Source organism: Somniosus microcephalus, unplaced genomic scaffold (genome assembly GCF_052327205.1).
Source record: "Somniosus microcephalus isolate GS21.2 unplaced genomic scaffold, FLI_Smic_1.0 unresolved_chr1, whole genome shotgun sequence".
Classification (NCBI taxonomy): Eukaryota; Metazoa; Chordata; class Chondrichthyes; order Squaliformes; family Somniosidae; genus Somniosus; species Somniosus microcephalus.
In genome coordinates, this window is record NW_028225179.1 from 79,726,578 (window position 1) to 79,750,189 (window position 23,612).

The 23,612-nt window shown below is 52.5% G+C and overlaps 1 pseudogene across 1 annotated transcript in view; it reads left to right on the top strand.

The window, feature by feature from the left end:
- LOC147095517 (proteasome subunit beta type-9-like) overlaps positions 1 to 23,612 on the top strand; it is a 90,865-nt pseudogene that overhangs the window by 54,225 nt on the left and 13,028 nt on the right. The window contains exons 4-5 of the transcript XR_015074572.1: positions 18,790 to 18,891; positions 20,892 to 21,023. The product of XR_015074572.1 is annotated as a proteasome subunit beta type-9-like (transcript). The remainder of the gene's footprint in view (positions 1 to 18,789; positions 18,892 to 20,891; positions 21,024 to 23,612) is intronic.

Here is a 23,612-nt window from a genome sequence, read left to right on the forward strand (position 1 = left end):
GGTGATACTACATTAGTGAACATGCATCACAAGTTGTGGGCCAATTACTCCCACTGGCACTGATGGCCATGTCGTCCACGCCATCCCGAACAGCTCAATTATGCCCGCATGAGATCATCAGTGGCCGGAGAATGTGGCTCCCTGAACACCTCTGGGTCTCTGAGCTTACTAAGCCAGGATTACAGGCTATCAGTCACGAACAATGTGCTGCCACTCTGTGTGAACAGTTATGTGATATGAATTTGTTTTTTGCTTCCAACATTGGTCAAGCCAAGACAGCCAATATAATGTACTTTGATCAGCAGGTTAGTCTAGTCCAATGGGATACTGGCCATCACGGTATGCCAGAATATTTGATGCAACTGGCCCATTCACTCCACGTTATCAGGGACCTTTCCCTGTACTGACAAAGCCAGTCCATCTGTTTACAAGGTCCAAGTTACTCCAAAATGTGCTAAGTGGTTCCACATGAACCAGGTAAAGCTGCTTCAGTTATCGCCCTCCGTCCCACCCTCGCCTCCCCTTTCCGCCCTTTCCCAGCACTACCTCCATATCTGGGACAACTCTTCTCCTAACGGACCTCAGTCATCCAACGGGGATCACGGGCGGTAGTGCATGCACGACTGGAGGAGGAGGAAGATGATGCAGATGTTACATGCAGGGAGGAGCGCTCGGGCATATGAGAAATGGGGCAGAGAATGCTCGTTCGGGAAAACCCTTCCCACCTCAAAGTGACCTAGGCAGCTTAAACACCCGTCCGAACAATCATGCATGGGGTGCATTCCCCTCAGGAGGTGGAGGGTTTAATGGTTTGTGTTTTTAACCACAGTTGAAGCCGAAGGAACTGGTAGAAACCATAGTATATATATCTCTATGGGGATACTTCCGTTAGCTTGGGGAGAGTGAAAGCATGGGATGATAACTAAGTTGCACAACACGACAGCAAGAGGAGGTGACCCTTCCACTGGGGGAAAACTTAATGGTCAGGACAACCCTGCGGGAGGGTGACTATTCCACACTCTGGATTAAGTGGATACTCAGAACACCGGGGACCTTGCTGAATGCTCTACGGATCACTGCCATTCATCCTGGGGAATGAATACACAGGTAGAGTGAAACACGGGAAGGTCGGTGGGAATTGTCCCCGATGAACTTTGTATCAAGTTCGAGAATCAAATTCTGGCACAATTATGTGTGAAGGAGCCGCTTATTTTGGTTGTGGAGTGACGCATACAGAATGTTCTAATAAGATAACGATGATCCCTAGGGCCACCACCCAACCACATACTGCAATCCCTGAATCGGCCTTGGAGAGAGAAAACATCTGCTCAGTCCCACCACATGGGGTCAGGACCTGGAGAGAGAGAACATCTGCATCATGTCATGCCCACCTCACCGGGTCACGACCTGGAGAGAGAAAACATCTGCATCATGCCCAGTCCCACCTCATGGGGTCACGGCCTGGAGAGAAAGAACATCTGCATCATGTCATGCCCACCTGATGGGGTCAGGGCCTGGAGAGAAAGAACATCTGCATCATGTCATGCCCACCTCACCGGGTCACGACCTGGAGAGAGAGAACATCTGCATCATGTCATGCCCACCTCATGGGGTCACGACCTGGAGAGAGAGAACATCTGCATCATGTCATGCCCACCTCATGGGGTCAGCATCTGGAGAGAGAGAACATCTGCTTCATACCCAGTCCCACCTCGTGGGGTCAGGACCTGGAGAGAGAGGATTACTGCTTCAAACCCAGTCCCACCTTGTGGGGTCATCCACACAGAAGGGGGATGAAGCAAGAATCCCCACCCCCCAAACCCCACCCTAGCCAGAATTTAAAGAGCCAGTCTGAACAGACCAGAATGCTAGTATAACTGGGTCACAGCCCAAATTCCTGCCCCAGCCAATAGGAACCAGGCTTTCTGCCTGCTCCAGCTCCAGGAAGTTCAGGGTCACAGGTCAAAGGGCAGTGATGTGACACTATGGGGGAGAGTTACTCCGCGTGCTATGTGTAATGGAATTGTAAACTTGTTTTAAAAGACAGGTTTAGGATTTTGTTACATCTAGCACAGAGGAAGTCTCCCCCTACTGGGAATGACTGAGTAGCGAGGAAAGACAAAAGTACAAGTGAAATGTATGCATTTAACTTGATTTCCAAAAATCAAGAGCCAATGTATGGAGGCAGGGTGGGAAGGGGTAATGCGAGTGGGAGGAGGCTCGTGTGGAGTATAATCAGCGAATGGCCTGTTTCTGTGCCGTAGCTTCTGTGTGAGTTGGAGAGGAAATGCCTGAAGCTTTTATGTATCTGGCAGAATGGGGCAAGAAATGTCTCTGACCAAATACAGCCTGATCTAAATGCACCAGTTCCCCAGACTAGACCCACATTGCCTCAGCCCATCCGCTGCTGATTCCCTTATCGATGCCTTCGTTACCTCTAGACCTGACTATTCCAACACACTCCTGGCTGGCCTCCCACATTCCACCCTACGTAAACTTGAGGTCATCCAAAACACGGCTGCCCATGTCCTAACTCGCACCACGTCCCGTTCATCCGCCATCCCTGTGCTCGCTGACCTACATTGGCTCCCGGTTAAGCAGCGCCTCGATTTCAAAATTCTCATTCTTGTTTTCAAATCCCTCCATGGCCTCGCCCCTTCCTATCTCTGTAATCTCCTTCAGCCCCACAAACCCCCCCACCCCCCGAGATATCTGCGCTCCTCTAATTCAGCCCTCTTGAGCATCCCTGATTATAATCGTTCTGTAGGAGTCTACGTACTCCTAGCAAAAAATACTGAACTCGGAGAGGTTCAACACAAAAGGTTTAATTGTTGAGACTACATGTTGAACACAAAATGGCGTCAGAGACTACACCAAGTCTGACTGCTTATCATCAGTCCACAGCTTCGACTGCTCCTCCCCCGCTCTGGGCTTAACTATGTTGCAGATCGAGTTTCTTAAAGGTGTGATCCTTCTTAAAGGCATGACGCCTGATTTATAGTCTACGGACCGAAAAGCGGATTGTGTCCTTTCTGTGATCGGTACGCCACACAGCTCCCCCCAGAATCCGCCAGTAGGGAGTGTACGAACCGGCATGGCGGCTTGATGGCACGGCCGGAACGGCTCTTGGCGGTTGGTGTCGGGAGCGGGGCGGTCGGACGCGTCGGGCTCTTAGGCAGTCTGCCCCGCGGTGGGGGTTGGCCCACTTGAACGGGTTCGTCGGGCTCTAGGTGCGCCAGCTTGAGCCGGTCGACCGACACCTTGTCAGTTCTGCCGCCCACTTCGAGGAGGAAGAACTTGTTCCCCGTCTGGAGTACCTTGTAGGGTCCGTCGTATGGGGGCCGTAGAGGTCCTCGGTGGGCGTCATGGCGCACGAAAACAAATTTGGCCATGTACAGGCTAGGTGGTACGCGGGTTGCTGGTTCGCCGTGCCGGCCGGTGGGTACCGGAGCGAACTGTTGTGCTCGGTTGGCAAAAGCGCGGCGTTGCTGGTCAGCCGACCAGGGGGTCGTGGCAGTGGGCAGGAACTCTCCGGGTACGCGCAGCGGCTGGCCGTACACGAGTTCCGCCGCCGAGGCTTGCAGGTCTTTCTTGACCGCGGAGCGTAGGCCAAGTAGCACCCACGGGAGGCGGTCGATCCAAGCCTCGTCCTCGAGGCTGGCGCGGAGGGATGCCTTCATGGACCTGTGGAATCGCTCGCACAGTCCGTTGGCTTGGGGGTGGTAAGCCGTGGTGCGGTGAACGGCCACCCCGAGGTTTCGGCCGATGGCGGCCCACAGATCAGAGGTGAATTGCGGGCCTCTATCCGACGTCATGTCGGAGGGGACGCTGAACCGAGCGACCCAGGTACCGATGAACGCCCTCGAGATGTCGGCGGTGGTGGTGGACGTCAGTGGAATGGCCTCGGGCCAGCGGGTGGTACGGTCCACGATTGTCAGCAGGTGCGTGTGACCTTGTGATGGCGGCAGGGGGCCGACGAGGTCGATGTGGACGTGGTCAAACCTTCTTTCTGGCACGGTGAACTCCTCGAGTGGGGCTTTGACACGCTGGTGGATTTTGGCACGCTGGCAAGCTATGCAGGATCTGGACCAGACGCGCACATAAGAACATAACATAAGAAATAGGAGCAGGAGTAGGCCAATCGGCCCCTCGAGCCTGCTCCGCCATTCAATAAGATCATGGCTGATCTGATCCTAACCGCCAATCCACTATCACAGAACCGCCAGACAAATCGGTTGGCCACCAGTCTAATGGATGCGCGGATGCCGGGGTGTGAGAGGCCGTGGACGATGTCGAACACCCGTTTTCGCCAGGACGCCGGGACTACGGGGCGGGGTTGCGCCAAGGAGGTGTCGCATTTGACTGTGACGGCGGACGGGCCGCAGGCAACATTGGTCAGTCGCAGCCCTGGGAGGGTTGTGGGCGCGGAGAGCAGATCGGGGTCGGTGCGTTGCTCCGCTGCCAGTTGAGCATAGTCCACTGCCAGGTGGGTGCTGTGGACGGCGGGGCGGGATAGGCAGTCTGCCACCACGTTGTCTCAACCGGAGACGTGCCGGATGTCCGTGGTGAATTCGGACACTGCGGCGAGCTGGCGTTGTTGCCTGGCTGACCACGGGTCCGCAGATTTCGCCATCGCAATGGATTGGCAGGACCTTGTGGAGACACCTTCACCAAAGTGCACAAGAGCATGGGCCTTACACTAAACATCCGTAAAACAAAGGTCCTCCACCAACCTGCCCCCGTCACCCTCCGACAATGCAGAGCTCCCTCAGTACTGCCCCTCCGACAGTGCAGAGCTCCCTCAGTACTGCCCCTCCGACAGTGCAGAGCTCCCTCAGTACTGCCCCTCCGACAGTGCAATGCTCCCTCAGTACTGCCCCTCCGACAGTGCAGCGCTCCCTCAGTACTGCCCCTCCGACAGTGCAGAGCTCCCTCAGTACTGCCCCTCTGACAGTGCAGAGCTCCCTCGGTACCGTCACCCCGACAGTGCAGAGCTTCCTCAGTACTGCCCCTCTGACAGTGCGGCGCTTCCTCAGTACTGTCCCTCCGACAGTAAAGCACCCCCTCAGTATAGTCACTTCGACAGTGCAGCACAGGTTAGATACAGACTGAAGCTCCCTCTACACTGTCCCATCAAACACTCCCAGGGAATGTTATGTGCTGTATTCTCTCATGAACTGTGCTTGATTCTCTTGTGTTCTGTAATGTGTAATGTGATTGTGACTAGATAATATGTTTCAGTAATCTTGGTTGAGGGATAAATAATATTCAGGTCACAGGGGATAACTCCCCTGCTCTTCTTCGAAATAGTGCCATGGGATCTTTTACATCCACCTGAGAGGGCTGACAGGGCCTCGGTTTAACATCTCATCCGAAAGACGGCACCTCCGACAGTGCAGCGCTCCCTCAGTACTGCCCCTCTGACAGTGCAGCGCTCCCTCAGTACTGCCCCTCCGACAGTGCAGCGTTCCCTCAGTACTGGCCCTCTGACAGTGCAATGCTCCCTCAGTACTGCCCCTCCGACAGTGCAGAGCTCCCTCAGTACTGCCCCTCCACTAGTGCAGTGCTCCCTCAGTACTGCCCCTCTGACAGTGCAATGCTCCCTCAGTACTGCCCCTCCGACAGTGCAGAGCTCCCTCAGTACTGCCCCTCCACTAGTGCAGAGCTCCCTCAGTACTGCCCCTCCACTAGTGCAGCGCTCCCTCAGTACTGCCTCTCCCACAGTTCAGTATTCCCTCAGCACTGCCCCTCTGATGCGCCATCAATTACTCAAAAGACTGAAGTTGAGCGAGTAACAATCAGGCTTTTATTAACTAAAGAATGAAGGTCTTGTCTCGAGTGGTCGACCCGTCCAGAATACTAAGGGACTGGGAGGAGTCAGCCGAGGCATGTCCAGACCTGTACCTAGTGGAATACACATACAGACACAGACAGGTATGACAGTGGTTTACCACATTCACCCCTTGTTTAAAAATGAGTCCGGCGGGGTGAAGTGTATTTAAAAGTTCGTGTATTGGAGTCTCTCCGGAGGTCTTGTCTGCCGCTGTGATCGACGTGGCGACGGCAGGGGTGGTGGAGCTTCCGGCGTCGCGTCCCGTGTAGGCTGGGGCCCTGGAGTGTAGTCCTCATGGGTGACGGTCCAAGGCGAGCCGGCTGCTGGGGTTGGATATCGGGTCGTGGGGGGGGGTGGTAATGGGTAGTGGGTTACAGCGGTCCCCGAGGGTGCGAGGTCTCGTATGGAGACTGTGTCCTCCCGCCCGTCCGGGTACGCAATGTAAGCGTACTGGGGGTTGGCGTGGAGGAGGTCGACCCTCTCGACCAGGGGGTCCGTTTTATTGGCCCTCACGTGTCTTCTCAGTAGTACCGGCCCTGGGGACGTCAGCCATGGCGGTAACGATGTCCCCGATGTGGACTTCCTTGGGAAGACAAACATTTTCTCGTGAGGGGTGGCATTGGTGGCAGTGCAGAGAAGTGACCGAATCGAGTGGAGCGCATCGGGGAGCACCTCCTGCCAGCGGGAGGTCGGAAGGCCCCTAGACTTTAAGGCTAGTAGGGCAGCCTTCCAAACAGTTGCATTCTCTCTTTCCACCTGTCCGTTCCCCCGGGGGTTGTAACTGGTGGTCCTGCTTGTGGCAATACCCCTAGCGAGCAGGTACTGGCGGAGTTCGTCGCTCATAAACGATGAGCCCCGGTCGCTATGGATATAGCTGGGGAAACCGAACAGGGTGAAGAGGCTGTTCAGACATTTAATGACCGTGGCACTGGTCATGTCCGGGCAGGGGAAAGCGAACGGGAACCGGGAGTACTCGTCAATGATGTTGAGGAAGTACACATTGCGGTCGGAGGAGGGGAGAGGCCCTTTAAAATCGACGCTCAGGCGTTCGAAAGGGCGAGTGGCTTTTATCAGGTGGGCTCTGTCTGGTCTATAAAAGTGCGGTTTGCACTCAGCGCAGACTTGGCAGTTCTTGGTCATGGTCCTGACCTCCTCAATGGAGTAAGGCAGGTTGCGGGCCTTGATGAAGTGGAAGAACCTGGTGACCCCCGGGTGGCAGAGGTCATTGTGGAGGGCCCGCAGTCTATCGATCTGCACGCTGGCGCAGGTGCCACGCGATAGAGCATCCGGGGGTTCATTGAGCTTCCCAGGCCGGTACAAGATCTCGTAATTGTAGGTGGAAAGTTCGATTCTCCACCTCAAGATCTTGTCATTTTTGATTTTGCCCCTCTGCTTGTTGTTGAACATAAAAGCAACTGAACGCTGGTCAGTGAGCAGGGTAAATCGTTTTCCGGCCAGGTAGTGCCTCCAATGACGCACAGCCTCCACGATAGCCTGGGCCTCCTTCTCGACCGCGGAGTGTCTGGTCTCCGGGCCCTGGAGGGTTCGTGAGAAGAATGCCACAGGTCTCCCCGCCTGATTAAGGGTGGCGGCCAGAGCGAAGTCGGACGCATCGCTTTCCACCTGGAAGGGGATGGATTCGTCCACTGCGTGCATGGTGGCTTTGGCAATGTCTTCCTTGATACGGTGGAAGGCTAAGCGGGCCTCTGCCGTCACGGGAAAAGAGGTGGACTTGATCAGCGGACGGGCTTTGTCTGCATAGTAGGGGACCCACTGAGCGTAGTAGGAAAAAAACCCTAGGCACCTCTTCAGAGCTTTTAGGCAGTGGGGCAGTGGGAGTTCCATAAGGGGACGCATCCGGTCCGGGTCGGGACCGATGACCCCGTGTTCTACAACACAGCCAAGGATGGCGAGGCGGTCTGTGCGGAATATGCACTTCTCCTTGTTATATGTCAGGTTCAGGAGTTGGGCGGTGCGGAGGAATTTCTCGAGGTTTGCGTCATGGTCCTGCAAGTCATGGCTGCAGATGGTCACATTATCTAGGTAAGGGAAAGTGGCCTGCAGCTCGTTTTGATCGACCATCCGGTCCATCTCCCTTTGGAAGACGGAGACCCCGTTGGTAACGCCGAAGGGAACCCTAAGGAAGTGATAGAGGCGGCCGTTTGCCTCAAAAGCAGTATACTGGCGGTCTTCAGGGCTGATGGGGAGCTGGTGGTACGCTGATTTCAGGTCAATGGTCGAAAAGACGCGGTACTGCGCGATCTGGTTGACCATGTCAGCTATGCGGGGGAGTGGGTAGGCGTCCAGCAGGGTGTAGCGGTTTATTGTTTGGCTGTAGTCGATGACCAGGCGTTGTTTCTCGCCGGTCTTAACGACCACAACCTGGGCTCGCCAGGGGCTGGAGCTGCCCTCAATAATCCCCTCCTTCAGGAGCCGTTCCACTTCGGTTTTGATGAAAACCCTGTCCCCGGCACTGTATCGCCTGCTCTTTGTGGCGATGGGCTTACAGTCAGGGGTGAGGTTAGCAAACAGTGGGGGGGGTGGGACTCTGAGTGTGGAGAGGTTGCATCTAGTGCGCGGCGGGCAATTTGGAGGCTGCTGGCTGCGGACTGTGAGTGGGGGGAGGGGGCCACCGTACGCCATCGTAACGCTTTTGAGGTGGCACTGGAAATCCAACCCCAGTAGAACGGCAGCGCAGAGGTCGGGCAGGACCAGGAGTTTAAAATTATTGAACACAGTCCCGTCTACTACTAGTGTCACCACGCAGTAGCCGCCAATGTCCGCTGACTGGGACTCGGAGGCCATAGAAATCCGCTGGTGCGCAGGCAGGACTGGGAGAGAGCAACGCCGCACCGTGTCGGGGTGGATGAAGCTCTCTGTGCTCCCGGAGTCAAAAAGGCAGTTTATTGCATGGCCGTTTACCTTAACGTCCATTTTGGACCGAGCTAACTGGTGCGGTCTCGTTTGGTCCAGCGTCACAGAGGCCAGCGTAGGGGTCGGTGTGTCGCTGCGAGTATCAGATGGGTGGGGGTTGGCGGTCTGCTGCGTCCCGGCTGGTGTCCAAGATGGCGGCGCCCATGATTCCCATGTGGCTGGAGTCGTCCAAGATGGCTGCTGCTGCGGTGGTTCGCACATGGCTGGGGAGGCCCAAGATGGCGGCTCGCACGGCCCACACGCGGCGCTGCTGGCGTTCGGGGTGGCTTTGGCCTTGCAGACGCTGGCGTAGTGTCCCTTTTTCCCGCAGCCCGAGCAGGTTGCATTCTTCGCCGGGCAGCGCGCTCTGGGGTGTTTGGCCTGGCCACAGAAGTAGCATTTCTGGCCTTGGGATACTGCTGTCTGGCTTTGGGACACTGCTGCGGTAGTTGGGCCGTTGTTGGGCTGTGGCTGGGGTGGCACGGTGCTATGGGGCTGTCCTACCGTGTCCCAGGTTGTCGTTCCCCGCGGCGTCCACGGTGCAGAGGAGTAGGCATCCATGCCCCGGAAGGCTGCGTCCAGCGTTAGTGCGATGTCGGAGGCTTTGTCGAGGGTGAGGTCACTCTGCTCCAGCAGTCGCTGTCGGGTGTAGTTGGACCTGTGGCCCGCTACGAAGGCATCCCGGATCAGTTCCTCCGTGTACTTAGTGGGCGTTACCGCCTTACACCCACAGGCCCGGCCAAGCACGGACAGTGCTTGGAGGTATTCCTCAGTCGATTCCCCAGGTTGTTGCTTGCGACTCCCCAGAAGGTGCCTAGCGTATACTTCGTTCACAGGGCGCGTGTACTGGGTCTTGAGGAGCTGGAGGGCGGCTGTGTACGAGGTCGCATCCCGGATGACTGAGTACACTCGGTGGTTCACCTTGGAGATCAGGACAGACAGTTTGTCCGCATCCGTTTCGACCGCAGTGGAGGCAGTCAGGAATGTCTCGAAGCACGTAAGCCAGTGAGCAAACTTGGTGGAAGCGTCCGCTTCCCGACTGTCCAGGTCCAGGCATGCTGGTGTGAGGATCTTCTCCATTATAAAAAATTTAGTTAATAAAATTGATGCGCCATCAATTACTCAAAAGACTGAAGTTGAGCGAGTAACAATCAGGCTTTTATTAACTAAAGAATGAAGGTCTTGTCTCGAGTGGTCGACCCGTCCAGAATACTAAGGGACTGGGAGGAGTCAGCCGAGGCATGTCCAGACCTGTACCTAGTGGAATACACATACAGACACAGACAGGTATGACAGTGGTTTACCACACCCTCCAACTGTGCAGCACTCTCTCAGTACTGCCCCTCCCACAGTGCAGCATTCCCTCAGCACTGCCCCTCCAACTGTGCAGCACTCCCTCAATACTGCCCCACCGACAGTGCAACGCTCCCACATTACTGCCCCTCCAACAGTGCGGTGCTCCCTCAGTACTGCTCCTCCGACAGTGAAGCACTCCCTCAGCACTGCCCCTCCGACAGTGCAGAGCTCCCTCAAGTACTGCCCCTCCGTAACTGCAACGCTTCTTCAGTACTGCCCCTCCAACAGTGCAGCATTCCCTCAGTACTGCCCCGACAGTGCAGAGCTCCCTCAGTACTGCCCCTCTGACAGTGCAGAGCTCCCTCAGTACTGCCCCTCCGACAGTGCAGAGCTCCCTCAGTACTGCCCCTCCGACAGTGCAGAGCTCCCTCGGTACTGTCACTCCGACAGTGCAGAGCTCCCTCAGTACTGCCCCTCCGACAGTGCGGCGCTTCCTCAGTACTGCCCCTCTGACAGTGCGGTGCTCCCTCAGTACTGCCCCTCCGACAGTAAAGCACCCCCTCAGTATAGTCACTTCGACAGTGCAGCACAGGTTAGATACAGACTGAAGCTCCCTCTACACTGTCCCATCAAACACTCCCAGGGAATGTTATGTGCTGTATTCTCTCATGAACTGTGCTTGATTCTCTTGTGTTCTGTAATGTGTAATGTGATTGTGACTAGATAATATGTTTCAGTTATCTTGGTTGAGGGATAAATAATATTCAGGTCACAGGGGAGAACTCCCCTGCTCTTCTTCGAAATAGTGCCATGGGATCTTTTACATCCACCTGAGAGGGCTGACAGGGCCTCGGTTTAACATCTCATCCGAAAGACGGCACCTCCGACAGTGCAGCACTCCCTCAGTACTGCCGCTCTGACAGTGCAGCGCTCCCTCAGTACTGCCCCTCCGTCAGTGCAATGCTCCCTCAGTACTGCCCCTCCGACAGTGCAGAGCTTCCTCAGTACTGCCCCTCCGCTAGTGCAGCGCTCCCTCAGTACTGCCTCTCCCACAGTTCAGTATTCCCTCAGCACTGCCCCTCCAACTGTGCAGCACTCTCTCAGTACTGCCCCTCCCACAGTGCAGCATTCCCTCAGCACTGCCCCTCCAACTGTGCAGCACTCCCTCAATACTGCCCCACCGACAGTGCAACGCTCCCACATTACTGCCCCTCCAACAGTGCAGTGCTCCCTCAGTACTGCCCCTCTGACAGTGAAGCACTCCCTCAGTACTGCCCCTCTGACAGTGCAGAGCTCCCTCAAGTACTGCCCCTCCGTAACTGCAACGCTTCCTCAGTACTGCCCCTCCGACAGTGCAATGCTCCCTCAGTACTGCCCCTCCAACAGTGCAGAGCTCCCTCAGTACTGCCCCTCCGCTAGTGCAGCGCTCCCGCAGTACTGCCTCTCCCACAGTTCAGTATTCCCTCAGCACTGCCCCTCCAACTGTGCAGCACTCTCTCAGTACTGCCCCTCCCACAGTGCAGCATTCCCTCAGCACTGCCCCTCCAACTGTGCAGCACTCCCTCAATACTGCCCCACCGACAGTGCAACGCTCCCACATTACTGCCCCTCCAACAGTGCAATGCTCCCTCAGTACTGCCCCTCCGATAGTGCAGCGCTCCCTCAGTACTGCCTCTCCCACAGTTCAGTATTCCCTCAGCACTGCCCCTCCAACTGTGCAGCACTCCCTCAGTACTGCGCCACCGACAGTGCAACGCTCCCACATTACTGCCCCTCCAACAGTGCAGTGCTCCCTCAGTACTGACCTTCCGACAGTGCAGAGCTCCCTCAATACTGCCCCTCCGATAGGGCAGCGCTCCCTCAGTACTGCCCCTCCGACAGTGCAGAGATCCCTCAGTATTGCCCCTCCGACAGTGCAGAGCTCCCTCAGTACTGCCCCTCCGACAGTGTAGAGCTCCCTCAGTACTGCCTCTCCGATAGTGCAGAGCTCCCTCAGTACTGCCCCTCCGACAGTGCAGCGCTCCCTCAGTACTGCCCCTCCGACAGTGCAGCGCTCCCTCAGTACTGCGCTGAAGTGTCAGCCTGGATTATGGGCTTGCGTTTCTGGATTGGGACTTGAGCCCACAACCTCTTCTATTAGTTCAACGTGGCTTATACACTGTCAGCACCTTGCCAAAGCCCAGGTGAAGAACTGATTCTTCAGCCAAATGCAGCAAACTGACCCTCAGGCTCCTGAGACAGGAGTAGGCCTCGCTGCAGAAAGATTTTCCAGCGAATCAATGAGTGACGATAAAATTTCTAATCAAATTGTTTATTTGTTGTGGGTTTCTGATGTTATAAGCGTCGATTGTAGTGGAAAGTTTACACATACTGTTGTATCCGTGTGTTAATGGAGACACGGAATGCAGGAGTTGGTTTACAGGTGTTTATTGAACAAAGTCTGGAGGTGAACTAAAAGATACAAGACACTATACAGGCTTATATAGCCCGAGTGGCCACTACCGGCATTACATTACACAGCGGCTCTTAAAGGTACATACACCACAATTCCTCCCCTTTTAAACAACCAGTACATAACATTTTAAGTAATCATTAATTAACATGTTTACAAGAACAATAATCTACACATTTGCTGCAGTTAATCAATTATAAGTCAGTCTCTCTGGAGGCTTCCTGACTCGGTCCGGATAACGCCTCGGTGGTGTAGTAGTTTTCGGTGGTGTAGTAGGTTCTTTTGGCAAGGTCGATTCGGCTTGAATGCCAGTGTCGGGTTCATCTGGTTCCAGTATCACCGGATCGGAGGTAGAGACTATGGGTATCTCTGCTTCATCATTAGGCGTATAGAGTTGTGGTGTAGGTTGTCCCTTTTCGGATGACTCTATGATCTGGTCAGCATGGCGCCTTATTATGCTTTCTCCAATGTCCACGGTATACATCAGCGGTCCTAGTCGTGTGCAAATAGTTCCAGGCTGCCATTTCTTGGTACGGTAGTCCCGGGCCAAAACTTGTTGACCTATCTGGAAGGTTCTAGTTGGCCTTTCATTCATGCCTTGAAATTGCCGGTTCTCTACGTCCCTTCTGATGTTTGGCTTGATCAAATCCAGCCGGCACCTTAGTCTTCTATTGAAAAACATCATGGCGGGAGTTTGGTTTGTAACCACATGTGTTGCATTCCTGTATGCAAACAAGAAGTTATCTACCTTATGTTGTAGATTTATGTCTTCATTACCCATGGCCTTTATGGCCTTCTTGAAGGTCTGGACAAACCTTTCAGCTAATCCATTGGTGGCGGGATGGTATGGGGCGGACGTGTAGTGCTTAACCCCATTGTTTTTTAAGAACTTCCTGAATTCTTCGGACACAAATTGCGGTCCATTATCAGAACAGATCTGTTCAGGCAGCCCATCCCTGGCAAATATGGTCCTTAATACTGTGATGGTTTTTTCCGTGGTGGTGGAGGACATCTTTATTACCTCCGGCCACTTGGAGTGTGCATCAACCGCGATTAAGAACATTGAGTCCATAAATGGACCAGCAAAGTCGATGTGTACCCTTTGCCATGGAGATGAGGGCCACTCCCATGGATGTAGAGGGGCTTGTGGTGGGGCGTTTTGGACCTTCTGGCATCCTAGACAGCTCTTGGTCATTTCTTCGATGTCTCCATCGATACCTGGCCACCACACAAACGCTCTGGCTAGGTTCTTCATTTTCACTCCACCCAGATGCCCCTCGTGAAGCTCCTTTAGCACTTTATCCTGGAGTTTGGGTGTAATCACCACTCTGGATCCACACATCAAAGTTCCTCGGCACACTGACAGCTGTTCTCTTCTTTGCGAGAATGCTGGCAACAGTGGTTCGCCATGTGCTGGCCATCCCTTCACCGTTAAATCGTAGACTCGTGAGAGAGTCGGGTCATTTCTCGTTTCCTTTTCAATGGTAGAATTTGTTACTGGTAGACATTCCACTATGGTTGAGTGGAACATCTCCACTGGGTCCACTGTAGGTGCCTCTTCTACCATTGGCAACGGTAGGCGCGATAAACCGTCAGCATTCCCATGCTGTTTTGATCTTTTGTATTCTATGTCATATTGGTGTGCCCCTAGGAAAAGGGACCACCTCTGTAGCCTTTGCGCTGTCATAATGGGAACGCTCTTTTTAGGGTTGAATATGGAGACGAGGGGTTGATGGTCAGTCAACAAGGTAAATTTTTGTCCGTGTAGGTAATGGTTGAATTTCTTCACTCCCCATACCAGGCTGAGTGCTTCCCTGTCGATCTGGGCATAGTTACGCTCAGCTGAGTTTAATGAGCGTGACGCAAAAGCTATTGGCCGCTCCGAGCCATCAGGGAATCTATGCGATAATACCGCTCCTACGCCGTAAGGGGATGCATCGCATGCCAGTCTGATTGGCAGTGATGGGTTGTAATGAGCCAACACTTCCTTGGACGTGACCAAGCCTTTGCATTTATGGAAGGCACGTTTACAGTCTTTGCTCCATTTCCAAATTACTCCCGTTTGTAGCAGTGCGTTAAGAGGGTGCAGAACAGTTGACAAGTTCGGTAAAACTTTATGATAGTAATTTATCAATCCCAGGAACGACCTTAATTGTGAGACATTTTCAGGTGCTGGGGCTTTTATGACCGCTTCAATTTTTTCAGGTGACTTATGCAACCCTTCTTCGTTAATTATATGGCCACAATATGATATTTGTTTCTGGAAAAATTCGCACTTGGGGCGATTTGCTCGTAGGCCCCGTTCTCTCAGCCTAGTGAGCACCTGTTCCAAATTGGCAAGGTGCTCGTTGTCGTTTTCTCCTGTTACAAGGATGTCGTCTAGGTAGCATTGAGTCCCCGGAATCCCTTGCAGGACTTGCTCCATAGCTTTTTGCCAGATAGTTGGAGCTGATGCTACTCCGAAAACCAGTCGATTGTACTGGTACAAGCCTTTGTGTGTGTTTATCGTGAGATACTTTTTAGAGGCCTCCTCAACCTCCATCTGTAGATATGCCTGTGCCAAGTCAATTTTGGTGAAACGTTTCCCTCCGGATAGTGAGGCGAAAATATCTTCTATCCTCGGAAGAGGATATTGTACCGTGTGAAGGACCGGGTTTACAGTCACCTTGAAGTCCCCACAGATGCGAATTTTTCTCTGTTCTTCAGATTTATCATTATTCAACGTTTTCTTCATAACCGGGACGATGGGTGTTGCCCACTCGCTCCAATCTATCTTGGATAACACGCCTGCCTTTTCCAAATTCTCCAGCTCTGCTTCGACTGCTGGACGAATTGCGTATGGCACCGGCCTTGCCTTAAAAAACTTGGGAATTGCCGCATCTTCCACTTTTATTGAGGCGGTGACGCCTTTCAAGGTTCCTAGTTCCTGTTGAAACACTTCTTTGGCATTGGCCAAGATGTCTTTTAATCATTCAGGTTTGACGTCATCATCATTTTTTTTCTTATTGGTCACCGTCAGTGCCTGAATGGAGTGCCAGTCTAAACGTATCTTCCTGATCCATTCACGCCCCAACAGCGGTGGTCCACCATCTTGCAGAACGTATAAATACAGCTTCTGTATTTCCTTGCCGTTGTATACAACAGGCACCCTTATTTTCCCTCTGGGGTATACTTTCTGCCCCGTATATGTCTTCAAGATAATGGATGTGTCTTTCAAAGGTATATGCGAAAATAGCCGCTCGTAATCCCGTCGACTTATGACGGTCAGAGCTGATCCTGTATCTAGCTCCATTTTAACTGGGGACCCCGCTATCGTGAGGGTAACCCAAATGGTCTGGTAATCTTCTTTGGCAATTACATTATGTAATTTGAGACAGCTTAGTCTCTTGTTTCCGGAGTCGCTATCGCTCTTCTGGTCTTCGGAGCTACTGTCCGTCATCATTTGTACCTTTCTGTACTTTTCCTTATTGATTTTTTTTCTGTCAGTGGATTTTTTGTTTCCAGATCGGCATACACGTGCAATGTGTCCCATCTTTCCGCATTGCCTGCATGCTTTGTCCTTAAACCAGCAGTCCCTCTGGTCATGGGTGGATCTGCCGCAGCGATAACATCTCTCGAAACCCCGTGTCATTTCATGGGTGCCGAAGTCCTGTGGCTTTTGCTGTATCTCTGCAGCTCCTCTCGCTGCTGCTTCGTATGATACAGCCACACTGAAAGCCTTGTCCAGTGTCAAATCTTTCTCAGAAAGTAGCCTTTTTTGTGTTCCTTCACTTAGGAGACCGCAGACGAATTTGTCTCGTAGAGAATCTGCCAGTCCTGCCCCGAATTGGCAGTGCTTTGACAGCTTTCTTAATTCGGTGAGGTAATCAGCGTTACTTTCATCCTTGTGCTGATTCCTCCTGAAGAATTTGAATCGTTCCGCTATCAGCAGCGGTGTTGGGTTTAAGTGCTCCTGTAGCGTATCAACAATCTCCTTAAAATTCTTGTCCATCGGTTTGGCTGGAGTGATTAAGTTTCGTAACAGCCCGTATGTCCTTGCGCCCATCAGATTTAGAAGTACCGATGCCTTTTTATCATCCTCTACTTCATTCGCTGTGCAATATGCCTCCACTCTTTCCACATATGTGGTCCAATCCTCTATATCACCATCGAAAGCAGTAATATTGCCAGTCTTAGGCATCCTGAAAATCAAAAATGGCGCCTCCCGCACTTTCCTTTCTTCCCTGCCGAGAAAAAATGGAGCCTCCCGCCGCTGCCGATGCTGTTCTCCGCGGTTTTTATTTACACAGATATTTTTAATAGTTGGAGATTCGTTCCCACCGGACTCTCTGGGACTTTCCCCTCCCTCTGCTTGGTCCGAACACCGACCTGCTTTGCAGCGCCGGCCGTCTCCCGAGTGCTCCCCCCTCCGTCTCTGTTTGCCTCCGCCTTCCGACTTGCTGCTTGGCCCCGCTGCAGAGCCACCCGATCGAGCCCCAGCCCGCCCAGGAAGGATTAGTGCAGTACCTGCCACCAGCCCGGCTAGCTGGTGAAACCACAGTTTTTTTTTCTTCGACCTTCGTCTGAGGAATTGATCTTCTTGAGGTGCTGCCGAATTGCAGGTAAGTCCGTTTCCAATTCGTTGCCACTGTTGTATCCGTGTGTTAATGGAGACACGGAATGCAGGAGTTGGTTTACAGGTGTTTATTGAACAAAGTCTGGAGGTGAACTAAAAGATACAAGGCACTATACAGGCTTATATAGCCCGAGTGGCCACTACCGGCATTACAGTACACAGGGGCTCTTAAAGGTACATACACCACACATACAATGAAGTGATGGCAGTAATGTGTGATTGCTCCAGTGTGGCACAGGGTGTGGGCTGTGACAGACACAAGACACTGGAGGCACAACACTTTGCTACTTTAGATGGGAGTGCAGGTCAGTGTTGGACCACACCTGGTGCTGTTCTGTCACATCCAGTGGGACAGTCAGGTGGTGTGAGGCCCCCTACTTGAGGAAGTCTCACACAGCCCAGCTTCAGTGCCATTGATCAGATTGGAATCCGATGTTTGAGTCCTGCACTCACATCAGAAACCATCTCATATTGCGGTACAACCAGCAATTCAACAGTAACATGAAGAGGTCCCCCCAATAAATGTGTTAAAGTATAAAATATCAGTGATAATCTAGCCCATAGTAACAAGGGTGAATGTATCGGATTAACTGCCTTGCCCACTCCCGCACCGTTACCTCTGGAGTCCCCCAGGGATCTCTCCTTCGACCCCTCCTATTTCTCATCTACGAGCTGCCCCTCGGTGACATCATCTGATAACACAGCGTCAGGTTCCACAGCTGATGACACCCAGCTCTACCTCACCACCACCTCGCTCGACCCCTCCACTGCCTCTATGTTGTCACACTGCTTGTCCGACATCCAGTATTGGATGAGCAGAAATTTCCTCCAATTAAATATTGAGAAGACTAAAGCCATTGTCTTCAGTCCCCGCCACAAACTCTGTTCCCCAGACACCAACTCCATCCTTCTCCCTGGTCACTGAGGCTGAACTAGGCCGTTCTCAACCTTGGTGTCCTATTTGACCCTGAGCTGAGCTTCCGACCCCATATCCCCATCACCACCAAGACCGCTTACTTCCACCTCTGTAACATCGCTTGTCTCCGCCCCTGCCTCGGATCATCTGCTGCTGAAACCCTCATTCTGCTTTTTTACCTCCAGACTCGACGATTCCAACGCTCTCCTGGTCGGCCGCCCACCATCCACCCTCCATAAACTTGAGCTCATCCGAAGCTCCGCTGCCTGTATCCTAACTCACCCCAAGTCCCGTTAACCCATCACCCCCTGTGCTCACTGACCTACATTGGCTCCCAGTCCGGCAACATTGATTTTAAAATTCTCATCCTCATATTCAAATCCCCCCATGGCCTCACCCCCTCCCTATCTCTGTAACCTCCTCTAGCCCAATAACCCTCCGAGAATTGTATTCCTCTAATTCTGGCCTCTTGAACATCCCTGATTTTAATCGCTCCACCATTGGTGGCCGTGATTTCAGCTGCCGAGGCCCTAAGCTCTAGAATCCCCTCCCTAAACCTCTCCGCCCCACTACACCTCTCTCCTCCTTTAAACCTACCTCTTTGACCAAGGTTTTGGTCATCTGTCCTAATATCTCCTTATGTGGCTCGGTGTCAATTTGTCTGATAACACCCCGGTGAAGCGCCGTTTTACTACATTCAAGGTGCTCTGGGAATGCAAGCTGGTGTTATCAGTAGGTAAGCCCTGATATTGCTGCTGCTCCAGGTTGGTTTATGTTTCTGCACTTTCCTTGTTCCAGACCACTATAATTGCCGTAGAGTTTGACGGTGGAGTGGTGATTGGCTCTGATTCTCGAGTCTCCGCAGGGTAAGTTTGTTACATCTATCTTCTCACTGTGACTGTGTCCTTCCATTCAAATTATACAACTGGGCATTTATATCGCACCTGTCACAATGTCTCAAAGTGCTTCACAGCCAATGAAGTACTCTTGAACTGCGTCACTGTTCTAATGTGGGAAACGTGGCAGCCAATTTGTGCACAGCAAGCTCCCACAAACGACAATGAGATAAATGACCAGATCATCTGTTTTAATGATATTGGTCGAGGGATAAATATTAGCCCAACAGACCGGGGAGAACCCCCCTGCTCGTCTTCGAAATAGTGCCGTGGGATCTTTTACATCCACCCGAGAGGGTAGCCAGGGCCACAGTGGGATCTTTTACATCCACCCGAGAGGGTAGCCAGGGCCACAGTGGGATCTTATACATCCACCCGAGAGGGTAGCCAGGGCCACAGTGGGATCTTATACATCCACCGAGAGGGTAGCCAGGGTCACAGTGGGATCTTATACATCCACCCGAGAGGGTAGCCAGGGCCACAGTGGGATCTTATACATCCACCGAGAGGGTAGCCAGGGCCACAGTGGGATCTTTTACATCCACCCGAGAGGGTAGCCAGGGCCACAGTGGGATCTTATACATCCACCGAGAGGGTAGCCTGGGCCACAGTGGGATCTTATACATCCACCCGAGAGGGTAGCCAGGGCCACAGTGGGATCTTTTACATCCACCCGAGAGGGTAGCCAGGGCCACAGTGGGATCTTATACATCCACCCGAGAGGGTAGCCAGGGTCACAGTGGGATCTTATACATCCACCCGAGAGGGTAGCCAGGGTCACAGTGGGATCTTATACATCCACCCGAGAGGGTAGCCAGGGCCACAGTGGGATCTTTTACATCCACCCGAGAGGGTAGCCAGGGCCACAGTGGGATCTTATACATCCACCCGAGAGGGTAGCCAGGGCCACAGTGGGATCATATACATCCACCCGAGAGGGTAACCAGGGCCACAGTGGGATCTTTTACATGCACCCGAGAGGGTAGCCAGGGCCACAGTGGGATCTTATACATCCACCCGAGAGGGTAGCCAGGGCCACAGTGGGATCTTTTACATCCACCCGAGAGGGTAGCCAGGGTCACAGTGGGATCTTTTACATCCACCGAGAGGGTAGCCAGGGCCACAGTGGGATCTTTGACATCCACCCGAGAGGGTAGCCAGGGCCACAGTGGGATCTTATACATCCACCCGAGAGGGTAGCCAGGGCCACAGTGGGATCTTTTACACCCACCGAGAGGGTAGCCAGGGCCACAGTGGGATCTTATACATCCACCCGAGAGGGTAGCCAGGACCACAGTGGGATCTTTTACATCCACCCGAGAGGGTATCCAGGGCCACAGTGGGATCTTTTACATCCACCCGAGAGGGTAGCCAGGGCCACAGTGGGATCTTATACATCCACCCGAGAGGGTATCCAGGGCCACAGTGGGATCTTTTACATCCACCCGAGAGGGTAGCCAGGGCCACAGTGGGATCTTTTACATCCACCCGAGAGGGTAGCCAGGGCCACAGTGGGATCTTATACATCCACCCGAGAGGGTAGCCAGGGCCACAGTGGGATCTTTTACATCCACCCGAGAGGGTAGCCAGGGTCACAGTGGGATCTTTTACATCCACCCGAGAGGGTAGCCAGGGCCACAGTGGGATCTTATACATCCACCCGAGAGGGTAACCAGGGCCACAGTGGGATCTTATACATCCACCCGAGAGGGTAGCCAGGGCCACAGTTTAACGTCTCTTCCGAAGGACAGCACCTCAAAATGTCCTGAGTCACTTTATCATCTCTGCTGCTTTTTCCAGCCTTGGTGAGGTCCTGCACTGGGCCTCGGCCCTTCACCTGACTGTGCTGTTTAACGGTTTCCTGAGCACCGATTTCACTCCAGGGTCTTTCTTTGGTGTGGGATAGTTTGGGGGAAACGGCCATTGTTCTGATCTAAAGGAGGTTAAAGATGTTGCCTGTGTGTCTGTAGGGATTCGGTGGTTAATCGTGTGATGAACAAGCTGTCACTCCTCCACGAGCGAATTTATTGCGCCTTGTCTGGTTCAGCAGCTGACGCTCAGGCTATAGCCGACACCATCAACTACCAGCTGGAACTGCACAGGTAAGCAGCTCGAGACCCGTTTACTGCAGCTCGCTCTACAAATTCAACTCAAATCAGCAGCAAAATGCAGGGCTGGAATATTCTGCGGCCCTGCTCCACCGGGCGAGCCTTGGGCGATTTTAATCTTCATATAGATTGGACAAATCAAATTGGCAAAAGCAGCCTTGAGGACGAATTCATAGAGTGTATTCAGGACAGTTTCTTGGAACAATACGTTGTGGAACCGACCAGGAGACAGGCTATTTTAGATCTGGTAATGTGTAATGGAACAGGATTAATTAATGATCTCATAGTAAAGGATCCTCTAGGGAAGAGTGATCATAACATGATGGAATTTCACATTCAGTTTGAAGGTGAGAAACTTGGGTCTGAAACTAGAGTATTAAATTACAAAGTTATGAGGAGAGAGTTGGCTAAAGTGGACTGGGAAAATAGATTAGAAGGTAAGATGGTAGAAAAGCAGTGGCAGACATTTGAAGAGATATTTCATGACTCTCAACAAAGATATATTTCAGTGAGAAAGAAAGACTTGAAGAGAAGGATGAACAAACCATGGCTAACCAAGGAAGTTAAGGATGGTATCAAATTGAAAGAAAAGGCATACAATGTTGCAAAGGTTAGTGGTAGGCCAGAGGATTGGGAAAACTTTAGAAACCAGCAAAGGATGACTAACAAAAAATAATAGAGGGAGAAAATAGCTTATGAGAGTAAACTAGCAAGAAATATAAAAACTGACAGTAAGAGCTTCTACGAGTATATAAAAAGGAAGAGAGTAGCTAAAATAAACGTTGGTCACTTGGAGGATGAGACTGGAGAAATAATAATGGGAAACAAGGAAATGGCAGAGGCATTGAACAAATATTTTGTATCTGTCTTCACAGTAGAGGGCACTAAAAACATACCAGTAATAGTAGAAAATCAAGGGGCAAATGGGAGGGAGGAACTTAAAACAATCACTATCACTGGAGAAAAAAGTGCTCGGCAAACTTATGGGTCTAAAGGCTGACAAGTCCCCTGGACATGAGGGCCTGCATCCTAGGATCTTAACAGAAGTGGCTACAGAGATAGCGGATGCATTGGTTGTAATCTTCCAAAATTCCCGTGACTCTGTAAAAGTCCCTGTGGATTGGAAAACCGCTTATTCAAAAAAGGAGGGAGACAGAAAGCAGGAAACTATAGGCCAGTTAGCCTAACACCTGTCATTGGCAAAATGCTCGAATCCATTGTTAAGGAAGTAGTAGCAGGGCATTTAGAAAATCATAATACAATCAAACAGAGTCAGCATAGTTTTATGAAAGGGAAATCATGTTTGACAAATCTATTAGAGTTCTTTGAGGAGGTAACAAGCAGGGTGGATAAAGGGGAACCAGTAGATGTAGTGTATTTGGATTTCCAGAAGGCATTCGACAAGGTGCAACATAAATGGTTACTGCATAAGATAAGAGCTCATGGTGTTGGGGGTAATATATTTGATTGGATAGAGGATTGGCTAACAGAAAACAAAAAGTCGGGGTAAATGGGTGATGTTCAGGATGGCAATCTGTAACTAGTGGGGTGCCACAGGGATCAGTGCTGGGATCTCAACTATTTTCAATCTATATTAATGACTTGGATGAAGGAAGCGAGTGTATTGTAGCCAAATTTGCAGACGATACAAAGATGGGTGGGAAAGCAAGTTGTGAGGAGAACATAAAGGCCCCGATTTTCTGGCCGCCGTCGGGCGGCTTTTCATGTGGCCGGGGGCCGAAAATCGGTGAAAAAGCGGGTCGGGACCCTCCCCGCCCCGTCTGACTTTCGGACCGCCGTTTCCCCGCACCCCGCTTCAGTCCCGGCCGCCACTGGCGGGACTGCTCGTCGGAGCACTAATCACCAATGATCTCCTTGTTAAGGAAGATTTTCCGGGGCCGTTGCGACTTTGGGGCTTTCCCCACATGAAACCCGCCTGCGGGGAACCCCGCCGATGAGAGCTGGCATGAAAACAGCTGGCTTGCTTGCTTGCAGCAGCAGGTCGCTGAGGGCTGAAGAGATTTAAATAGGCAGCATTTGCAGGCTGCAGGACCTTATTGATCGAGGCTTGGGGGAACTTTTTGAAGCCTTAGGAGCAGCTGTAGAAAGTTGGAGCCTCACACACTTCTCCAGTGTGAGCTCCTGGGAAGCCCCTTTCACCACTCTAACTCAGCACCTCCTCAACGGAGGCATCTGCCAGAAGCATGGGAGGCCTTTGGTACCTTCCCTTCCTGGCATTAGAGGATCTCCAACAGCAGAGGCGGCAGCAGCAGAACCAGGAACAGCAGGATGAGCACCAGGAGCACCAGGCTGCTGCTCACTCACCTGAAGCTGCACAGGCCAGAAGGGGCCAGCGCTTGGAAGTGGCTTGAGAGCACCTTGCTGCGCTTTAGGGGGCCAGTGGGACCCGTTTCTGCACTGGCAGTCCTACTCAGAAGGACTTCCATGAAGATCTGGTTTCTCTGTTCAACAGATGGCCAACGCTCCTCAAGAGATGTCATTCTCTTATGAGCACTCACCATGTTTTCCGTACCCTGGCGAGTTATCTCCTGCATGGAGGTTGCCAACCTTTCCATGGTGATG